Source organism: Ascaphus truei, chromosome 18, assembly GCF_040206685.1.
Source record: "Ascaphus truei isolate aAscTru1 chromosome 18, aAscTru1.hap1, whole genome shotgun sequence".
NCBI classification, from domain to species: domain Eukaryota; kingdom Metazoa; phylum Chordata; class Amphibia; order Anura; family Ascaphidae; genus Ascaphus; species Ascaphus truei.
The window spans coordinates 39,756,506-39,764,884 of record NC_134500.1 but is presented as its reverse complement, the minus strand read 5'-3'; the positions used below and the strand labels follow the sequence as shown (position 1 = coordinate 39,764,884).

General features: G+C 45.1%; 1 non-coding gene across 1 annotated transcript; it reads left to right on the top strand.

The window, feature by feature from the left end:
- Positions 1–2,590: 2,590 nt before the first annotated feature.
- Positions 2,591–2,663, top strand: TRNAV-CAC (transfer RNA valine (anticodon CAC)). The gene has a single exon. It is a non-coding gene; the product is annotated as a tRNA-Val (tRNA).
- Positions 2,664–8,379: the final 5,716 nt, after the last annotated feature.

Below are 8,379 nucleotides of genomic sequence, written 5' to 3'. Positions count from 1 at the left end.
CAATATGGCTCTGATAACAGTAGGTGCGTTCTCCTTGGGAGGGGCTTACAGGAAGTATTCTATTCACCCAGAACCCCTTATAGTAACATTATAACATAAGTAATAAGAGAGACGACTCAGCTTGCAAACATATGTGATGCTTAGCACGGAGCCACGTGTCGCACCTACTACCAACGCACTCCCCCTACCTCACCCCCAACCTACCCCTTTCCCCTCCCCATCCCGCCTCAACCTTCCTTCCTTTTTTTTTTTTTTTTTTTTTTTTTTTTCTGTGAGTATGTATTGTCTCCCCTTTTAAGTTGAGTTATATGTGTCTGTTTGTCCATTTAAGTAGAGTCGGCTTGGACTATATAGTCCACACCAAAGTACCCAGAATACCGGGTCCCGAAGCACAGCAGGGCCTCGTTGTTACTTATATAATTGTTAAAATATTGTTTGCATACAAGACAAAAGTATTCTGTAATGTATTTTATGCTGTCTTGATTCAATAAAATTTAAGTTATAAAAAAAAAAAAAACAGAAAAGGTAAGCTCAATTTAAGCAAGATTTCGAGCACACGCAAATGAATCTGATGTGCTTTCTTGCGGACAGAAAAGCTGTTTCAGGAAACATTTTTAAGAGTTCCATAGTGTAGTGGTTATCATGTCTGTTTCACACGCAGAAGGTCCTGGTTTCAAAAACAAGTGGAACCAGGTAGCTGTTTTGTCTTTTATGCATAAATGTACGTTATCAAACAAGATATTGTGACGGCAACGGTAACCTTGAATCCAGAAATATTGGTTATGGTTTTAGAATCCTTTCAGACAATTTTTTCTATATCAAATAGAGTAAGATTCTTGTTTGTTCAAGTGTACTTTTTGAAATATATATTATTAAACAGAAAATGTAAGCTCAATTTAAGCAAGATTTCGAGCACACACAAATGAATCTGATGTGCTTTCTTGCGGACAGAACAGCTGTTTCAGGAAACAATTTTAATAGTTCCATAGTGTAGTGGTTATCACGTCTGCTTCACACGCAGAAGGTCATGTGTTCAAAACCCAGTGGAACTATGTAGTTTTCTTGTCTTTTATGCATAAATGTACGTTTTCAAACAAGATATTGTGACGGCAACGGAAATCTTGAATCCAGAAATATGGGTTATGGTTTTAGCATTGTTTCATACAATTTTTTCTTTACCAAATAGAGTAAGATTTTTGTTTGTTCAAGTTTACTTTTTGAAATATATATTATTAAACAGAAAACGTAAGCTCAATTTAAGCAAGATTTCAAGCACACACAAATGAATCTGATGTGCTTTTTTGCAGACTGATAAGCTGTTTCAGAAAACTTTTTGAAGAGTTCCATAGTGTAGTGGTTATCACGTCTGCTTCACACGCAGAAGGTCCTGGGTTTAAAACCCAGTGGAACTATGTAGTTTTCTGGTCTTTTATGCATAAATGTACATTTTCGAAAACAAGATGTTGTGACGGCAACGGAAACCTTGAATCCAGAAATATTGGTTATGGTTTTAGAATCCTTTCAGACAATTTTTTCTTTACCAAATAGGGTAAGATTCTTGTTTGTTCAAGTGTACTTTTTGAAATATATATTATTATTCAGAAAACGTAAGCTCAATTTAAGCAAGGTTTCGAGCACACACAAATGAATCTGATGTGCTTTATTGCGGACAGAAAAGCTGTTTCAGGAAACAATTTTAAGAGTTCCATAGTGTAGTGGTCATCACGTCTGCTTCACACGCAGAAGGTCCTGGATTCAAAACGCAGTGGAACTATGTAGTTGTCTTGTCTTTTATGCATAAATAAACGTTTTCAAACAAGATATTGTGACGGCAACGGAAATCTTGAATTCAGAAATATGGGCTATGGTTTTAGCATTCTTTCATACAATTTTTTCTTTACCAAATAGAGTAAGATTCTTGTTTGTTCAAGTGTACTTTTTGAAATATATATTATTAAACAGAAAACGTAAGCTCAGTTTAAGCAAGATTTCTAGCACACACAAATGAATCTGATGTGCTTTCTTGCGGACAGAACAGCTGTTTCAGGAAACAATTTTAAGAGTTCCATAGTGTTGTAGTTAGCACATCTGCTTAATACGCAGAAGGTCCTGTGTTTAAAACCCAGTGGATCTATGTAGTTGTCTGGTCTTTTATGCATAAATGTACGTTTTCAATCAAGATATTGTGACGGAAACGGAAATCTTGAATCCAGAAATATTGGTTATGGTTTTAGAATCCTTTAAGACAAATTTTTCATTACCAAATAGAGTAAGATTCTTGTTTGTTCAAGTGTACTTTTTGAAATATATATTATTAAACAGAAAACGTAAGCTCAATTTTCAAACAAGATATTGTGACGGCAACGGAAATCATGAATCCAGAAATATGGGTTATGGTTTTAGCATCCTTTCATTCAATTTTTTCTTTACCAAATAGAGTAAGATTCTTGTTTGTTCAAGTGTACTTTTTGAAATATGTATTATGAAACAGAAAACGTAAGCTCAATTTAAGCTAGATTTCAAGCACACACAAATGAATCTGATGTGCTTTTTTGCAGTCTGAAAAGCTGTTTCAAAAAACTTTTTAAAGAGTTCCATAGTGTAGTGGTTATCACGTCTGCTTCACATGCAGAAGGTCCTGGGTTCAAAACCCAGTGGAACTAGGTAGTTGTCTGGTCTTTTATGCATAAATGTACGTTTTCGAAAACAAGATATTGTAACGGCAACGGAAATATTGAATCCAGAAATATTGGATATGGTTTTAGTATCTTTTCAAACAATTTTTCCTTTACCAAATAGAGTAAGATTCTTGTTTGTTCAAGTGTACTTTTTGAAATATATATTATTAAACAGAAAACGTAAGGTCAATTTAAGCAAGATTTCAAGCACACACAAATGAATCTGATGTGCTTTCTTGCGGACAGAACAGCTGTTTCAAACTTGATTTTAGTATCCTTTCAGACAATTTTTTCTTTACCAAATAGAGTAAGATTCTTGTTTGTTCAAGTGTACTTTTTGAAATATATATTATTAAACAGAAAACGTAAGCTCAATTTAAGCAAGATTTCGAGCACACACAAATGAATCTTACAGTATGTGCTTTCTTGCGGACAAAACAGCTGTTTCAGGAAACAATTTAAAGAGTTCCATATTGTTGTGGTTAGCACATCTGCTTAATACGCAGAAGGTCCTGTGTTTAAAACCCAGTGGAACTATGTAGTTGTCTGGTCTTTTGTGCATAAATTTACATTTTCAATCAAGATATTGTGACAGCAACGGAAATCTTGAAACCAGAAATATTGGTTATGATTTTAGAATCCTTTCAGACAATTTTTTCTTTACCAAATAGAGTAAGATTCTTGTTTGTTCAAGTTTACTTTTTGAAATATATATTATTAAACAGAATACGTAAGCTCAATTTAAGCAAGATTTCGAGCACACACAAATGAATCTTATGTGCTTTCTTGCGGACAAAACAGCTGTTTCAGGAAACAATTTAAAGAGTTCCATATTGTTGTGGTTAGCACATCTGCTTAACACACAGAAGGTCCTGTGTTTAAAACCCAGTGGAACTATGTAGTTGTCTGGTCTTTTATGCATAAATGTACGTTTTAAAACAAGATATTGTGACGGCAACGGAAATCTTGATTCCAGAAATATTGGTTATGGTTTTAGAATCCTTTCAGACAATTTTTTCTTTACCAAATAGAGTAAGATTCTTGTTTGTTCAAGTGTACTTTTTGAAATATATATTATTAAACAGAAAAGGTAAGCTCAATTTAAGCAAGATTTCGAGCACATACAAATGAATCTGATGTGCTTTCTTGCGGACAGAAAAGCTGTTTCAGAAAACATTTTTAGGAGTTCCATAGTGTAGTGGTTATCACGTCTGCTTAACACGCAGAAGGTCGATTTCGAGCACACACAAATGAATCTGAAGCGACCCCCCCCCGAGCCATGGGCGGGGGGATTTCATGACCAGGGTGGGCTGGCCTTCCTCCCCGCTGGCCCGCCCCCCGCACTGCCCTCTCCATCACGGGGGAGGGCCCAAGCCCCTTTAATTTAAGGCCAAGCTGGCGGGGGCTCGTCCTCTTTGCCTCCTGCCAGCCAAATCAGCAGGACCTGACCTCACCTGGACTCTCCCTGCACCTCGGACAACCCGCGTGAGTACGGCTCATCTCCCAGGGGGGGGGGGGGCCTCCCTTCTCCCATCGGGAGCGCTCGTCGGGGCAGGCTCCCCTCCGGCACCCCCTGTCACCCTGCTGTTTGCGGGGGCCGCGGCTGAAGCTCGGCGGGGAGCGGGAGCCGCGAGGGGGTTGGGTGCAGGGAGGGGGGGTCCATCGGCCGCAAATGGCACGGGCAGTTCATAGGTGGAACTGGGCCTATGCTTGGTTGCGGCCGACGCCGATGGCGGGAGGCACATGTGTGGGGAGGCAGATCATGCCAGGAACGGGGCCTCAGCATGTGGGTCCCCTGCTCGGACTCACACCGTGATGTCGGCTCGGGAGGGGGAAAGGGGGGGAGGGGAAGGGCAGGCGCGGTCGCACGCGGTCACACGCGGTAACACGCGGTCACGTGACATGCGCTGCCCAGCTCCCTGGCACCGGTCCCCCCGCACCCAGTGACAAAAAGTATATATACATGTGTTAACACAGTGGGTTAATAAAATTACATGTCACAGGGGGTTAACACAGTGGGTTAATAAAATTACATGTCACAGTGGGTTAATAAAATTACCTGAATTACATGGTTAGATGCATATATGCGGATTTAGGACTTATATGGCAGACATATATGTGGATTGATGATTGCTACAGACATGTGGATTTAGGACTTATATTACAGACATATATGTGGATTCATGATTGCTACAGACATATATGTGGATTTATGATTGTTACAGACATATATGTGGATTTATGATTTACGTGTATATGGGAGAATCGATGTATTTGGCTTGTATATACTGTATGTATATGGAAGATTCGATGTATTTGGCTTGTATATATGTGGAGTTATGATTTATGTGTATATGGAAGATGTATTTGGCTTCTGGTTATGCTACGGGCACATATGGATACTTATTTATGACTTGGCTTATATATGCGTGTAGGTGAGGGTTGGACATGTTTGCGTGGGTTTATGTTTAGGTTATATGTGTTATAACGTGGGTCATGAAGGAGACCGACCTCTGGATTGACCTTATTGGATTATCGGACAAGCCGGCGCCCTTTCAGGGAGGGTGAGAAGGGGGCGCGCTACCGCAAACACGGACAAACAGGGCGATAACCGGCCCGGGGTGTGCTGGGCCTTCAATGACGAGCGGTGCACATATGCGGTTTGTCGCTTCAAACACCAATGCGCCACTTGCGGAGGAGCTCATCCGCAAGCAAAATGCTTTAAGAGCGGGGGACGCGGTTCCAAGAGGGGTGGGCGGCGGACTGGCCAGCAAGGCACCTTCCCCTATAATCGTCCAAAGCCTGACCCCTTGGCTGGAAAGGTACCCAAATAGGGACGCAGCCCGTTTGCTCCTCGACGGGTTTTCCGAGGGGTTCAGAATCCCGTTTGTGCACCAGGCGGGATCAGGATTTGAGCGTAATTTGAAATCGGCAAGGGTTTACAGCGATGTGGCGAGGGAAAAGGTGGGTAAGGAGGTGGAGTTGGGGAGGATGGCGGGTCCATTCGCCTACCCCCCCCTCCCAGACTTGAGGATCTCCCCATTGGGGGTGGTCCCCAAAAAGGACCCGGGGGCATTCAGACTCATCCAACACCTATCCTATCCTGAAGGCTCGTCGGTGAACGACGGCATCGATCGCGAGCTGTGCTCAGTAAGTTACGCTAGCTTTGACCAAGCCGCAGCGATGGTGAGCGGAATGGGTCGGGGGGCTCTGCTGGCAAAGGCGGATATCAAGTCCGCCTTCCGGCTGCTGCCGGTGCACCCTGACTGTTTCCACTTGCTAGGTTGCGTGCTCGACGGCCAGTACTTTGTTGATTTGTGTCTTCCCATGGGTTGCGCGCTATCATGTTTCTACTTTGAGACTTTTACACTGGCGACACACTTTATTAAAGCTCGGCTAGTCCCACGAATTCGGGTATACCCGGGTGTATTGAGGTTTGTGACTGTTTTCTGCCCGAGTGCATTGAGGTATTTTCCAGGCAGGGATTGAAGCATTTTATTCCCGCTGGCTGCAATACTGCACAATATATATATATACTGCATTACAATTCATGAATTTATGCCATCTGGTAGACACGCGAAGCATTGCAGCCTATTATATCCTAATCATTATCATTTAACAGATCAGCCGCCCGTCAGCCAGGCATGAACCCAGGCTGGGAAGGCAAACGCAACGGGGCTTGTCAGAGGTGAGGAGCGGCGCATTCCAGGTATCTGCCAGGTACATACTGGGTATTTGCTCGAATAAAGTGTGTCGGTGCAGTAGCACGTTTCTCGAGTGGGTGGCTCGTTGCAGGGTTCAGGCCACGGGGTGCATGCATTACCTGGACGATTTTCTGTTCATGGGGCCGGCGGGATCAGACCTGTGCGCAAGATGGCTGTTTGAATTTTCAGCCATGGCTTGCGAGTTCGGAGTCCCGCTAGCCGACGAGAAGACAGTTGGCCCAACAACGGTAATCAGTTTTCTCGGGATCGAGATTGACTCTGCACGGATGGAATACAGGCTTCCGCTGGATAAACTAGCGACCCTAAAAGGGCTCCTTCGGGAGTTCGGAGGTTTGAGGAAAACCTCGCAGCGTCACTTCCAAGCGTTGTTGGGCCACCAGGTTTTTGCGGCTCGAATTATGCCGGTTGGCAGGGTTTTTTGGAGGCGCCTCGTGGCAGCAACCGCTGGGATCAGGCGTCCTCACCACTTCATTCGGGTCACCCGTGAGATCCACGAAGACCTACGGGTCTGGTCGGATTTCTTGGGGGCATACAATGGGAGGACCTTATGGCGGGGGCGCCCCTCGAGGAATGCAGAGCTGCAGCTGTTCACGGACGCGGCAGGCTCAGTAGGCTTCGGGGCATACTTCAACGGGGCATGGTGTGCAGAGCGCTGGCCCAAACGCTGGAGGGAGTCCAATCTCATTAGGAACTTAACGTTCCTAGAGCTGTTCCCGTTGCTGGTCGCGGTGCGATTGTGGGGGCAGTCTTTCAAAAACAGGGAGGTCGTTTTCTGGACCGACAACATGGGAGTCGTCGAGGCTGTCAATAGCTTTGGTTCACGTTCCCCACCTTTCGTGAATCTGCTGCGCAGCTTTGTCCTCTCATATTTGCAACTGAACATATCGTTCCGGGCGCGTCATGTGCCGGGGGTCTCCAACAACATTGCCGACTCTTTATCCCATTTACAGATGGGAGAGCAACGGAAATTGAGAAGGGGGCGCGCTACCGCAAACACGGACAAACAGGGCGATAACCGGCCCGGGGTGTGCTGGGCCTTCAATGACGAGCGGTGCACATATGCGGTTTGTCGCTTCAAACACCAATGCGCCACTTGCGGAGGAGCTCATCCGCAAGCAAAATGCTTTAAGAGCGGGGGACGCGGTTCCAAGAGGGGTGGGCGGCGGACTGGCCAGCAAGGCACCTTCCCCTATAATCGTCCAAAGCCTGACCCCTTGGCTGGAAAGGTACCCAAATAGGGACGCAGCCCGTTTGCTCCTCGACGGGTTTTCCGAGGGGTTCAGAATCCCGTTTGTGCACCAGGCGGGATCAGGATTTGAGCGTAATTTGAAATCGGCAAGGGTTTACAGCGATGTGGCGAGGGAAAAGGTGGGTAAGGAGGTGGAGTTGGGGAGGATGGCGGGTCCATTCGCCTACCCCCCCCTCCCAGACTTGAGGATCTCCCCATTGGGGGTGGTCCCCAAAAAGGACCCGGGGGCATTCAGACTCATCCAACACCTATCCTATCCTGAAGGCTCGTCGGTGAACGACGGCATCGATCGCGAGCTGTGCTCAGTAAGTTACGCTAGCTTTGACCAAGCCGCAGCGATGGTGAGCGGAATGGGTCGGGGGGCTCTGCTGGCAAAGGCGGATATCAAGTCCGCCTTCCGGCTGCTGCCGGTGCACCCTGACTGTTTCCACTTGCTAGGTTGCGTGCTCGACGGCCAGTACTTTGTTGATTTGTGTCTTCCCATGGGTTGCGCGCTATCATGTTTCTACTTTGAGACTTTTACACTGGCGACACACTTTATTAAAGCTCGGCTAGTCCCACGAATTCGGGTATACCCGGGTGTATTGAGGTTTGTGACTGTTTTCTGCCCGAGTGCATTGAGGTATTTTCCAGGCAGGGATTGAAGCATTTTATTCCCGCTGGCTGCAATACTGCACAATATATATATATACTGCATTACAATTCATGAATTTATGCCATCTGGTAG